Below are 13,714 nucleotides of genomic sequence, written 5' to 3' on the forward strand. Positions count from 1 at the left end.
AAAGAAAAAAGAAGAAAAAAAGGAGTGTAACTATCAAGAACTATGGGAAAAAAACTCCAGCCCTTACATGTCTAAGGTTTAGTTATCTTGAAATTTTACTTATGTAAAACCTCTTATTCCCATTGATACCAGATTAAGGAGGTCTCCTATACATTTTCTCAAATGAATAAAGCATTGTTTCATTGTTTCTTAAAGCATTTGTAAGAGCGTGGTGACAGAGGAAATGTCTGAATTTGAAAGGAAGTCTTAAGAGGTTGTGAAGTCTCAGGAAGGTTCTTAAATGACCTAACCAGATGTTTTGAAGTCTGATATACCCTTAACCCAAATTGAAATTCATAACAAAGTCAAAAGCAATAGAGTCAAATTTGATTCCAAAATGCGTTTTCCAACAAATCTGACTGTTTACACCAACTGACTTTAATGGGGCTTAATTCCTATTTGGGAGAGATTATATGGCCATGGAAACAGTGGGATGCATAATAAAATTTTAAGATGAAATAAAACTTAAAATTCAGTTAAGTCTTTAGTGATTGCTAATTCAGGAATCCACATTTCCGAGGCTGTATGGGATCATGGTGAAGAGCTGGGCCCCCTTGCCAGACTGCTTGGGTCAGAATCCTAGCTCTGCCACTTGCTAGGTAGGTAACACTGAGAAAGTAGCTGGACCCCTCTATGCCTCAGTTTCCTTATCTGTAAAGTGGGGATAAAAATGGTACCTGCCTCACTGGGATGTTGTATGAATTAAATGAGACTCTACAATAAGTGTCTAAACAATGACTAGAACATAGTAAATGATCAATACATTTTACCTATTGGAATTACTTTATTTTAATTTTTTAATGTTAGCTGTATTATCTAGACAGTGATTATGGACAAATTGTTTTTTTCTTTTTATATTTAAATGCAATACACTTACACTTTTTTTAATGGTATGACTGAAATATTTATTTAGTTTTAAGAAGAGAAGTTCTAAGAGTCCCTAGTTGCACTTCTTTGCCTACATTATATCATTGTAGACTTTAAAAAAAATTTTTTATGAAGGTATGATTGATATACACTCTTATGAAGGTTTCACATGAAAAAACAATGTGGTTACTACATTTTCCCATATTATCAAGTTCCCACCCATACCCAATTGCAGTCACTGTCCATCAGTGCAGCAAGATGCCACAGATCCACTATATGCCTTCTCTGTGCTGCACTGTTCTCCCCGTGATCCCCCACACCATGGCAATACACTTACATTTATAAAAATATTATTTAAAGGAGAAGGAGGAAGTAACAAGAGGTTTTGTACGTCTCTCCACCTCACATATAAAAATCCTGGGGGAAAACGTGGTTCCCTTTGTTGGTTTGTTTATTTTGTGGATGGGAGGTACTCTGATTTGAATAGGTTTGGTTTATTATAAAGCCATTAGAGACACGACACTGAGACCAAAAAGATAGAATCATGCAAAATGGTACTGAGTTGCATCCACTCCAGGTTTAGATCTGGATGTCAAAAAAAACAAAAACAAAAATAAAACCAGGTTTGGGTCTGGAGCCCTGATTTGCATTGTGGCTTTACTGCTAACTGGATTGGTGACCCAAGTGCAAGTCACTTCCATTCTCTGGACCTCAACTTCTTTGCCCACAAATTGAGTGGGACAAATGGCCAGTCAAGTTTCTGCAGGTTGTGATTGCTTATACGAGGCTGTGGTCTCTGACCCTTCCCTTGAGAGACTGACTCTAGGCTGGACCACCAGCAGCCCTGTGGTTCGGGTCCAAAGCCAGCCACACCCATTCCACACCAGCTACCTTCTCACTTCCTGCTGTTGGTCCTAAGGGACCGAGGCATGAGGATGTGAAAGCATCAGTTCAAACCCATCACCACTCTGGGAGAAACAGCACATGCCCTGCCGACTCTGGTTCCAGGCATGACCCTGCCACACACAAAGCCCTGCTTATCCCACTGTAGAGGAGAGCGGAAGCCACTCTACTTAAAGCCGAGCTGAAGAAATGAATATTCGAGAAGCAGTAGCTCATTATTTTTGAGGACTCTGGAATGAAAGTCCAAGGTGGGAAAACAACACAACTGCGAGCCTCTCCATTCTGAATAGACAATACATGCCAGGAGCTCTGAAATAAAGATAGTGCGATTTGTTTATTATTCCTTCTCTTTAAAACCTGCATTAATTCTGATTTCTATTTAAATAAGAATGATTAAATTTTATCAGCTGAGATGGAAATATTGTGATAAACACTGGCTCGTGGCCAAACTAATCTCCCAAACCCACAGCTTACGGCCATTGTCTTGTATAGATATTTGAATGGCAATGGGCTTTTATCAGTATTTCTAAAGGCACTCATTTAATTACGTGGTTGTAAGGATTTTCAAAACCCAAAAGAATACCATCAATACATATTCATTTCTTGGATTAATTCGACATTAACATCAGAAAGTATTGTCATTTAAAAGATGCTCATACTTGTTTCTGCTTTTGCAAAAAATAGGGTATCCAATTCTGATTGCAGTGGTCTTTTAAATGTTCTAACTGAAACTATGAAAAGGCAGTGCACAGTGAGGTAAGGCTGTAATTTAGAATTAGACGGAGGACTCAGAAACTCCACAAGTCCTTAATAAAGAAGTATACTGCGTAAGGTTGGGCTATATAGCAAGGAAACAAAATCTCTCACCTAGGAAGTTTGTACACATATGCGGATCTCATCAATCAAAGATAATATATTTGAAACCCTCAGGAAAAGAAATATTCAAGGGCAGGGGCCACCTAGGTACTTCCTGCACAAAACTTTCGTACCCAGAAACTTGAATGATCTAGATTTCATTACTATAGGGGATACTACATTTCTTCATGAACTGATAAAAGATACAAAAGTCCATCTGACACATTTAATATGAACAATGCTTCCTTCAAAGCAGAACTTTACATTTCAACATTACGATGAGTCTGTTTGTGAAACAAAGACTCCCACTTTACTTCGAGCCTGGGATCTCTTCTTGTATCAGGTTGACTGAATGGGATAAATCCAGTCACCGAGACTGAGACCCCCAGGATCTGTGTCTGCAAACTCAGCTAACACTCATTTTTTTTTACTTTGCTTTCAATTGTACTAAATGACCAGGCAATTCTTTCTGTGCTGATAATTTGAGTGAAGGAGTAGGGATGGAATCTGGATAAGGAGGGAAAGTGAGAGAAAGGAAATGGAAGGTGAGTGATTAGTCCATCTTGTTAGACTGATTTATTTTTAGGACCAATGGTCCTGTTTTGCCTGGTAGGTACTAAGGGGTTTCCTGGGATGAGGAACTTTCAATACTAAAACCAGAAAAGTCCAAGGCAAAGCAGGATATTAGACAAAAGAAATACTAGTTTTTCTTTTGACCAGGACTTCCAGGTCAAGCCTTCTAAAGGCTGAGAAAGCAGATATTTAAAATTGGCTGAAGATTACTGAGATATACCACCAATCACAACACAAAGGCAAACTACAATTCATGGAGGAAGTTTGTTTTATAGGCTCATACAAGTAAAGGGGACTTTAAGAACAATTTCCTGGAAAGTGTGCTTAGTGGAACACTTATTCCACAAGATGATATTTAGTTTTATATGAATAATGGTTTAGGGAATCAAGTAAAATATGCTACTTAAAAATGTTCATTTATTGCAGGACTTCTCAGAGCCTTTAGTACATTAGTATGCATTATTAATTAACAGTATGCTGTTAAACATGTTCAGCACAGAATGCTTTTTTCCAAGAGCATCTTACATTCATAGTTCTTGGGAAATCCTACTTTAGGAAGTACTATTTCATTGCTTCATGAAGAATTGCAAATTTTTTTATTTCAAAGATGGGAAACACTCAAATGGGCTTGACTAGTTACAGGTAAGGCTGATTAGAATTAGCACTTTCTGATTCCCTGGGTGGAGGGGGAAGGCCTGAGATTCTACATTTTCAACAAACTCCCAAATGACATTGATGTTGTTGGTCCATGGACCACATTTTGAATGAAGAAGCAAGAAGCTAGGATTCAGGTCTCCTGACTTCATGCCTGTCCTGCTGCCTTGTAGCCTCTTAGTAAGTGGAATTACCTGGTACTCCTGTCAAAGCAGCAGCCTTTGCCTTATTCTGGTTTCATTTGCTGAGTAGATATCTCCATTTCTTCAAAGTCACTCCCTATAGTGACAGAAGGATTGTGGGACAAGATAAAGAATGTATTTCCTGACCCCTAAAATAAATTTTCTTTGCTATATTTAAAGTTAGAAACAGATAAAGCTTTGATCAAAGAGGTCCTGTATAGAAATTTAGATTAAAAATCACTTGAAATAATTATTTAAATGAATCCAACCAACAAAGGATGCTTTCCATGGCCATTTTCTTGTATTTTTCAATTCTTCGGGGAAGACATGGCATGCATTTAACCAAAATTTGCTCAAAAATTGTGCAATACTCTGTTTATTGCCAAATATGAAAAGATAGTAACCAGCAGATGTTCACTCAGCATGAAGATTCTATACTATGAGGAAAATATGTGCATCCTGATGCTTTAAGAGCATTTGTACCTGCATGTATATAATCCCTGTCATCTTTTCTTTGTCAGTGGTGCTGGGAAAGATGAGTTTATTGAAATTATTTTTATATAAAGCCAGATACTGTGTCAATTTAGATCAGGAGAGGGATGATTAAGGAGGAATGATCCAAAATGCAGGGCACTGACTTGGTATTGATTAAACTTTTCACTTTTCAACAAATGGTTGTGGCATAATTCAAGGATAGATTCCATCCGCATCTCTGTGACATTAAAGCCAACCAGAGGTGGGCAGAGCAGTGACCAAAGAAGCGGGGTAGTAGACAGACTGTGATTCTTATTTCCAGGCCAGCCTCTCTCCCGAAAAAAGCTGAACTCCAACATTTCAGCCAACCCGACCACATTAGGTATTTGACAGTCACCTGACAGATCTCAGCAAGAAAGGATAGAATTTCCCAGCGTCCAAATGACTGAAGGGAGAAGGGAGAGCAGATTCTGCTGCCTGGGGATTCAGTTCCTGAGCACTAGAGGCAGAATCCAACTCCAGACTGATGCCCAGGGAGCCTTCCCTTAACTCTCATACAGAGTGGGACCCCAAAGCCCTACATTCAAGGCTTCAATTCAAACCCTAGCTCTGCTGCCCTCTGGTTAGTGCACCGTTTTGGTCTGCTCATAGTAAAATGGAAATAATAGTAACTGTCTCATGGAGTTAGGAGGGTTAAATGAGAACATTTGCATATATTACATGCATATATTACTTTGCATATATTACAAGGCAGATGTTGACAGGGCTGAACTGTAGTTTTGTTTTGCTTTGTTTAATTATGGTAAGAACGCAGGAGACCTATGCTTTGAAGTCTTTAAGTATACAAGAATACAGTATTCATAACTGACTTGGTTATGCTTTAACGAACTTACATCCTATTTTGGTGATTTCCTACATTTTCATCACACATTTGTTCAAACATTATATGAGCTCCTTCTATGCACCAGCCTCGTGAGGCTCTAGAGAGTCAATATAAAGCACTAGTTGCCCTCAAGGACCTCTCAAGGATGCTCAGGGAAGTTGGTACAGAAACCAGCAATTATGAAAGTGCAATGACTGCCTCATTAGAAGGACGTGAGGCATCTCACCCAGCCTCTGCTGGAGAGCAGTGGGGAAGAGTTGGGGAAGAGCAAGGAAGACGCCTCTGAGGAGGAAGCCCTCTGGTCCCCCTCAGTCTCTGTGGCTGACTTTTCTCCCAATGCCTGAGGCTACACACAGATCCCACCCTCCATCTCTTCTCTTCTCAACCCTGTGCTCTGGAATGCTAACATCTCTTCCCCCATATCTATGCTGCTGACCTTCAGATCTGTATTTCCAACCTGGCTTTTCTCCCAAGTACTAGACTTGATGTCCTAGGTGTCAGCTGGGTCTTCCAGAAAGCCGAAGCTAAAACAGAGTTGGGAGGTATATTGGCAATAATGAAAGATAAAAGATGATGTATTATTTAGCGATTGCTGTATAAAAAATTATCCCACATTTTCTATGAGTCAAGAATATGGGCACAAGTTAACCAGGACACCTGATTTGAGGTCTCTCACAAGGCTGCAATCAAAGTGTCAGTTGAATTTCTGGTCCTATCTAAGGCCTACCTGGAGAAGAAGGATCTGCTTCCAGGATCGCTTGTATTGTTGTTGGGAGGACTCAGTTCCTTGCAGGCTGTTGAACTGAGGGCCTCAGTTGGCTGTAGACTGGAGTCCGCCCTAAATCTCTGGCTTCTATGTAAGCGGTGGTATGGCAGCTTGCCTCAACAGAGTGAGCAAATGAGAGTGACAGCAAGAGAGCACTAGCAAGCCCAAAGTCACAATCTTTTGCAACCTAGTCTCAGAAGTGAGGTCCCATCACTTTTGCTGATTTCTATTTGTTGAAAGTGAGCCACTGGTCCAGCCGATACTCAAGAAGAGGAGATTACACATGAACACATAAGCATGAATAACAAAGGGCAGGGGTATTTGGGGCCATCCGAAAGGCAGCCTGGGACAGGGGAGAAAGCAGGACTGGTTTGGGAGAGCCTTTGGGCCACAGGGCATATCTGACAGTGGAAAAAGGAAAAGTGGGGAGGGAGCAGGATTAGGAAGACAGAGCCTTGTAACATGATATTCATCTGACAAACTCATAACTAACTCAACACAGAGCTCCAGAGTCAAGGTTGCCAACTGACGGAACTCTGCATTGGGCAAAATGGATAGAACCTGAGGAGTGTAAGGAAGAGCCTGATCTTGGCTGAAAGCTGAAGGGGATTAAAAGCCAGCCCCTGGGGGCTATCAGGTCACAGCCCTCTTTGCACTGAATGATATTCTTTCTTGAAGGGAAATGTGAGCAGCACACCTTCACGGCGGCCATCTCCACAGCATGTTTTGTACAATCTAGGACCTCATCAAATGCTTCCACTGAATGCTTATCAAATGCATACATATTAATATTACTATCAGTATTAGTATATAATTGATATAATTTAATTATATTTATGTATAAAAATATATGTGTATATAAAATTATATATTAAAATAAAAGAAATTAATGTAAAAGATATATTAAAAGAAAGTAATGTTCTTTTGTGAAGTTTACAGTTATGCTAGTTCATGATTATCTGTTGCTCCTCTGTACTGTAAATTCCATATTTACAAAATACCAATTGTTTACTATTTATATGAGATAAGTCTTCATAATCACATTGAGCTGGCAGTCAACTGATGAGCCAGACACACAGTCAGCCAACAAGGCTGTCTGACCACTTGCTACATCCTCAGAAGCTGAGTTCTTTCCCACTTCCTCCAAATGAGCATGGCTTTGCACAAATGGCCTTAGAAAAGAGGTCCGTGTGGAGGAAAGTAGATCTAGATCTGATGGGTCTTTCTGGCTCTTGGTCTTATAAGTGCTCCACCAAGGACAGGAGCTCCCCAAAGTGCTCGTGGTTAGAGTATGATCATGCATCCTGCTTACGGGAAGAACACCCATATACCCCAGGCGAACATGTTCCAACTTGTATCTTATTAAACCTGTCCTCCCCATCAGCTCTTTCACTCTGAAGTTTTGCTAATAAAGGCACCATTTACCCAAAACAATCTTCACATGCCAGATCCAATGGCATGTTCTTTTGTGAAGCTTACAGTTATGCTAGTTTATGATTATCTGTTGCTCCTCTGTACTGTAAATTCCTTGAGGGCCGGAACAATGCTTTGGACCATCATCATGTAGTACTAGACTGGAAAAAAGTAAAGATTCAAGGAATGAGTGGGGAGCAAGATGCACTCCTCTTTGATCTGTTTTGGGAATCTCGATTTTCATGCATCAGACTTACTCTAGGAAGAAGGTGCCCTTGTACTTACAGATCTCTCATGAGGACAGACACAAAAAAGTTTGTCTAACTCATGGACTCTGAAATAATGTGCCTAGTTTAGTCAAGTAAATAGTCTGGTTATATTTTATTACAAATCTGCCTGTTGAAAAGCTTTCTAAAATATACTAGTCTAGCTATCAACCTATATTCATTAAGTACCTACTGCATGCTGATCTTAAAGAGATTAATAGTTGGTTGACTGACTGTCTCTCTTTCACCCTATCTACCCATTTCCTCTCTCTCTCATTTTTCAAATTAACTTATTTATCCATCCACATATCCATTTGCTTACTTATGCATGCCATACCTTATTCCAATATGGATTTAAGATGGTTTATAGAGGTTCATAAAATACACCACTCTAATATAAATTATAAACAGGTGAAAAATGAATAAGAGATCATAAACTTAGAATGTATGGGCTGAATCACTAATAATGCAGACTTTTACCTGGCAAAAGAATGATGACTGGACTCTAGTGCACATGGTAGATGCTCAGGTATAGAATACTGAGGCAGATCTACTTTAAAAAATTCATGTGGACAGTTTTCTTCAGTTAACTTCTGGAATCCAAATAGGTCTCATTTCCATCTTTCTCAGGTTTGTGTATGTTTTGGGGGACTTTGAAAATTTCAAGTAGCTCATTCATTCTCTCCTTCTCTGTTGTTTTTGTTGTTTGTGTATTTACTGAGTAGTCGCTGTGTGCTGGGTACTGGGCTAAGTAGTATGGTGTTAAGGAAAGGGTTGCTGAATGCATGGTTTTTACTGTTAAAGAAGTTCCAAGTCTAAGAGTTAAAAGACCCTAGTTCTGCTCATGGACCTGTGGTTGCCTTACTGCACGGCCTTAGCCAAGCCCATCCCAATCTCTAGGCCTCAGTATCCTCATGTGAAAATGATGGGGTAAATGATCTTGAGCATTGTTCTCTAGATCTAAACTTATGTTATATAGGACAAACTGAGCTGAATCAAATCTGTTCAGCTGTTCTGTTGGTCCCATCCCATTCCTCTGAGGTTAGATCAATATAACTTGGAAAAATTATCAATGTCTCCTAGGAGGTGTATTTTGAGCATTTTATCCTCAGTTGGCACGCACATCATACGGAAGTGTTTCATTCACAAAACTCCAAAGCACCATTACCTAATGAATCCTTGAAAAATATTTTGACCTAAAGAATAGGTACTTCAATAACAAACATTGATTCTCAGGATTCACAGGATTTAAGTGCAAACATCTTACATAAAAATAAAAATAATAATAGCAGGCACTAGTTGAGCTTTGCAAAGGCAGTCTTCTAAACATTTGGTACTGCATCATCTCATCTAATTCTTACATGGCAGATAGGAGATGTGAGCCCCAGAAGCCAGACCCCAGGGTGGGGTTCTTGCCCTTTCACTCTATGAAAACACCTCCCAAAATGTCATTCCTGCAAGTTGCTAGGTGTCCTTTTACATTGTGGCTTAATTTAAAAAATAATAATAATACACCTATGACCTATAACCTGTTTCTGATGCTTATAGCTAAGAAAACAATGTAAATTCCATCAGATACATGGGGTTCTTTTTAGAACTGATTTCCAACTACAACAACCTCATTTTGGTCCTCAACAGTAAAGTTCATGGAGATTCTTTCACTCTAAGTTTAGGACCAGCAACCTTTTTCTGTGAAAGGCAGATGGGAAATGCTTTTGACCTATGAGGCCACCAGGTCACTGTCACAGCTACTCAGATCTGCTGCGGAGTGAGAGAGCAGCCAATAGTTAAACAAATGAGGGTGGCTGTATGCTAATCAAACTTTATTTATGGACACTAAATTCGGAATTTTGTGTAATTTTCTGTGTCATGAAGTAGTAGTCTTCTTTTGATTTTTTTACAACCATTGAAAAATGTAAAACCCTTTCTTGTAGTGGAGAATGAAGAAAAAGGTCTGGATGTGGCCCCTGTGCTATTGTTTGCCAATATTCGTTCTAAAGTGTTCACATAGCCACATCTGTCTGTGGGAGCAAAACAAGGCTTTTCTTGAAAGAAAAATTAAACCACCATATACCCGGGTTTTTAATTTCTTTGCAAGATGAAATTATGTCTTCTTGATCAGATTTTGACATATTTTTCTAGGGATTTAAATTAGGTTAATAAATATGTAACCATTAAGAAGGTTAAATTCTACTCATCTTGGCTGCCGTTAAGCCAAAGTCAGGGCAGTTTTCTGTACTTGCTTCAAAACTCAAGCCCAAGACAAAGTAAAATATGTTCTCAAATATCTACTAATGCACACATGAAATATATGTGTATTTTAAAAAATAACCTAGTAGAAAGTACTTTAAATTTCACAGCCACTGCTAATGCAGGCAGCTAATCCTATTTACATTCATATTAGCCTTGGTATCTTTTTCCATAAGATTTACCTATTTGTATGCTTGCATGAGTTAAAACTGCCTTTTGCATGATATCAGTACTTTTGTAATTTAAATCTATAAAAAGGCAATTTCTTTTAAATATACTTCCTAACAGTGGGTGAAAGATGCACCAAAGTTATTTGAGAGCTGTACACCTCAGTAAACATGTGCACTGAACTCCGGGCAAGGTGCAGTATGTGGGGATTAATCTCACACTATAGGAGTGGAACGGAAAATAAAATCAAGGCTGGGAAAGAAATAGTCTTTCAAAAGGGCCAGTTTGCATTGTTATTCAAGGACACTATGTTTCAAAAATTGGTATTTAGACAAGTAAAACTTTCTCCCCTTCTGAAAGTGTTGAGGACCATGCATGTACATCATGGTGATTTTTAACAGCCAAAATAGCTTCATGATAAGCAAGTTTTACAATTTAATGTTGGTGTTGGCTGATAAACAGAATACGGTTGACCGTTTGGAGGACAGGATACATATTAAGATGTCGACTGTGACTCCCCCTGGAACATAGGAAGCCGTGTAAGCATTTGCAGTTGCCTATTTCCTTCAGATAATTCCTATGAAATGTTTACCCCCACCACCTCCGGGTGATATAAATGAGATGCAAATAGGTTAATGTGTAATCTTGCCCTACGGAAGTAGGGTCTTCCCTATATGTAGGACATATACATCAACACACTTCTTTTTTGAGAAGGCCTGGGATTTTCCTCACAAAAAACCACAGTGTGTGAACTCAGAGGGGAGGGACTTCCAGATGCATGCCCTCACTTGCGGCCACACTGAGCATGTTCTCCCAAGAGAACTAGCCCTTGGGTTTACTGCCTCTGACTCAGGCCAGGGCACATTTCCCAGGTCACAGGCTTGGGCCTAAAGGAACCTATTTCAAACTTCAATTTCATACTGAAAGTGACCTCACAAGGAAGCCAGGACAATAGTGTTCAAACTGGGCATCAGAGCAGCGGAACTGGACAGGCTTGGTACCTGGGATCTACTTAGAACTAGGCCCCGGATTCAGATGCATCTTGGGAAGGGAATGTCCTCCCATTTAATCTCTAAGCTTTGCCCTCTTCTCCTTCCTTGCGCTGTAATGTCTACACACCACCAAGAATCAAATGGAAGTGGGGCATTTTGCTTACTACCCAGATAATTACACAAAGCCTCCACCACTGGTTCATGGCCACTGCAGATCACTTGTGCACACACACACACACACACACACACACACACACAAACACATACTCCCAAAATCCAACACTCTGAAAGGAGCCATGATAAATGTTTCATGAGGGAACTTTCACAAGCCATCAGACTCAACAGAGTTTTCAAATTAACTCCCTTTCTGCCCAAGGGGATCGCTCTGAAAGAGATTTCTCCAGCTTGGAACCTCTGCAAGAAAATTCCGAATTTGAAACAGAATGCAAATAATGCATTTTGACTCCCTAATCAACAAATGGGATCAACTTGAATTGATTAAGAACCTTTGAAATTAGCTGTCTTTAATTCTCTCCATGACCTGCTGCTGGTACTCTGAAGATAGGAGGTAGATGTGTGTGTGTGTGTGTGTGTGTGTGTGTGTGTGTGTGTGTGTGTGGTTTGGTGTAGAGGTTGGGAAGTTTGTTCTCATTTTCTTTCGGAGCTTGTATAATGGTCTCTAAAAAAAAAAAAAGCACACTTTTTTTATTTTAATGGTGACACAACTCTAAGAAAGAAAGCATTCACCTGGTGCAATTATATGGCTTTTCGTGAAGTACATTTCCCACAGTTAGTTGGCTGCATGAAACCTGAACAACTTTAGTGAAAAAAAAACCATAAAATCTGAAATGAATGTATAAGTAATATGCAACTGTCTAGACAGTATAGGTCACTTGCAAAGAGAGCAGGTCGGGAAAAAATTGTCCATCAGTCAGACAACCATAACTGATTCTGATGCTAAATAACGGTAGAGATATTCAGTATTCTCTCTATGCGAAAGGCTTCGCTGAGCATTCACTCTTCCCAAGCCAATGGTCTTCTACTTATCTAGTGCTTTATGCAGCCTTTGGAAAATGCACTTGCTATTTAAACATTAAAATTAATGCCCAAAGAACAGCAGTTGAGCAAGGGGGTAACGCTGACCTGTGCGATTGGCCTTTGGTAAAGCAAAAATAGCCCTCCTAGATCAAAATAGGAGCTTTCCATACCCACAGAATCTTAAGCAGATGTAGTTATGGAAACTTTAGGAGAGCAAAGGCCCAAACACGCCCACACATACACATTTCATGGAATATTTTTATTCGCCAGTAATAACATGTAACAGCAGCTTCAGGTATTTAAATCTTGTACTCTTGGTGTTTTTGAATTATAATAACCTGTATACACAGCAAAATAAGAATCAAACGTGTGAGATAATTATCCCAGCCTTTAGCACCACAAAAAGGTGACGATTCTCTGAGCTGCCACGGAGCAGGACCATCTCTGTTGTCGCTGATGACCTCCCAAACTATGAGCTTGAACAAGGTTCACCAGTGTGCGTCCAAGGCTGGGGATGGCCACCAGTTAGCTCTCCAGGCTGACAGCCCCACCTGCTCTTTAAGAGAGGAACCCAAGGCCATGCGACCGTGAAAGGCCCGATGCCCGTGGAGGAAGTGCCCCTGCTCACCTTGCCAGCAAGAGCACTGGGGGACAGACCAGGGGCTGCCTTGCTCTGAGCTGAGCAACCACACTCTCCAAACTGGCCAGACCCTCAGGGGAGACACTGATAACAATTTTAAAAAAATACGAAGAGTAACCATCTCCATTCATTAAGAGCTTACTAAGTGTCAGGCTTGAATATGGAGGCATTGTCTCATTTAATGCTCACAAAAATCCTGCGGGGTTGCTATGATTTATTATCCTTATTTGACATTTGACGAACTTGAAGCTCAGAAAGGTCAAATAACTAGCCTGAAGCCAAACAGCTAGTTAAGTGGCTGGGGCACAAGTTTGATTTCAGTTTCCTTTAAAGCTAAGCTCACACTCAACCCCTCTAGCTGCCCCCTCCCACAAGGCACAGCAGGCACAGGGCTCAGGGCCTACGGCCCAAGAATGCTTCACTTCTTGCAATAAGCAAGATACGTACTTGACTGTTGGCATGAAGACAAATAATCCAGACTTGATTATATTTCTGTTCTCCCAAAGCAGAAGAAAAACATAATTTGAATTTATTGGAGGACAGGGCCATCAAGACAGAAGTCCTTAAGATCTACAAAACTCATATAGCAGCCCTGCACGTACTAGATCCTAGAGTTCTTTTGTAGTCTATCTTCTCAGAGGGAAGTTGAGGCTTGGGGAGTGTAAGGGATATATCCTAGGTCGTCCAGCAAGTGAACACTTAAACCTGGACCCTTGATTCTCCCATGTTACTTGTGAGCCACTTCCATACC

Source organism: Manis pentadactyla, chromosome 15 (assembly GCF_030020395.1).
Source record: "Manis pentadactyla isolate mManPen7 chromosome 15, mManPen7.hap1, whole genome shotgun sequence".
In the NCBI taxonomy this organism is placed as follows: Eukaryota; Metazoa; Chordata; class Mammalia; order Pholidota; family Manidae; genus Manis; species Manis pentadactyla.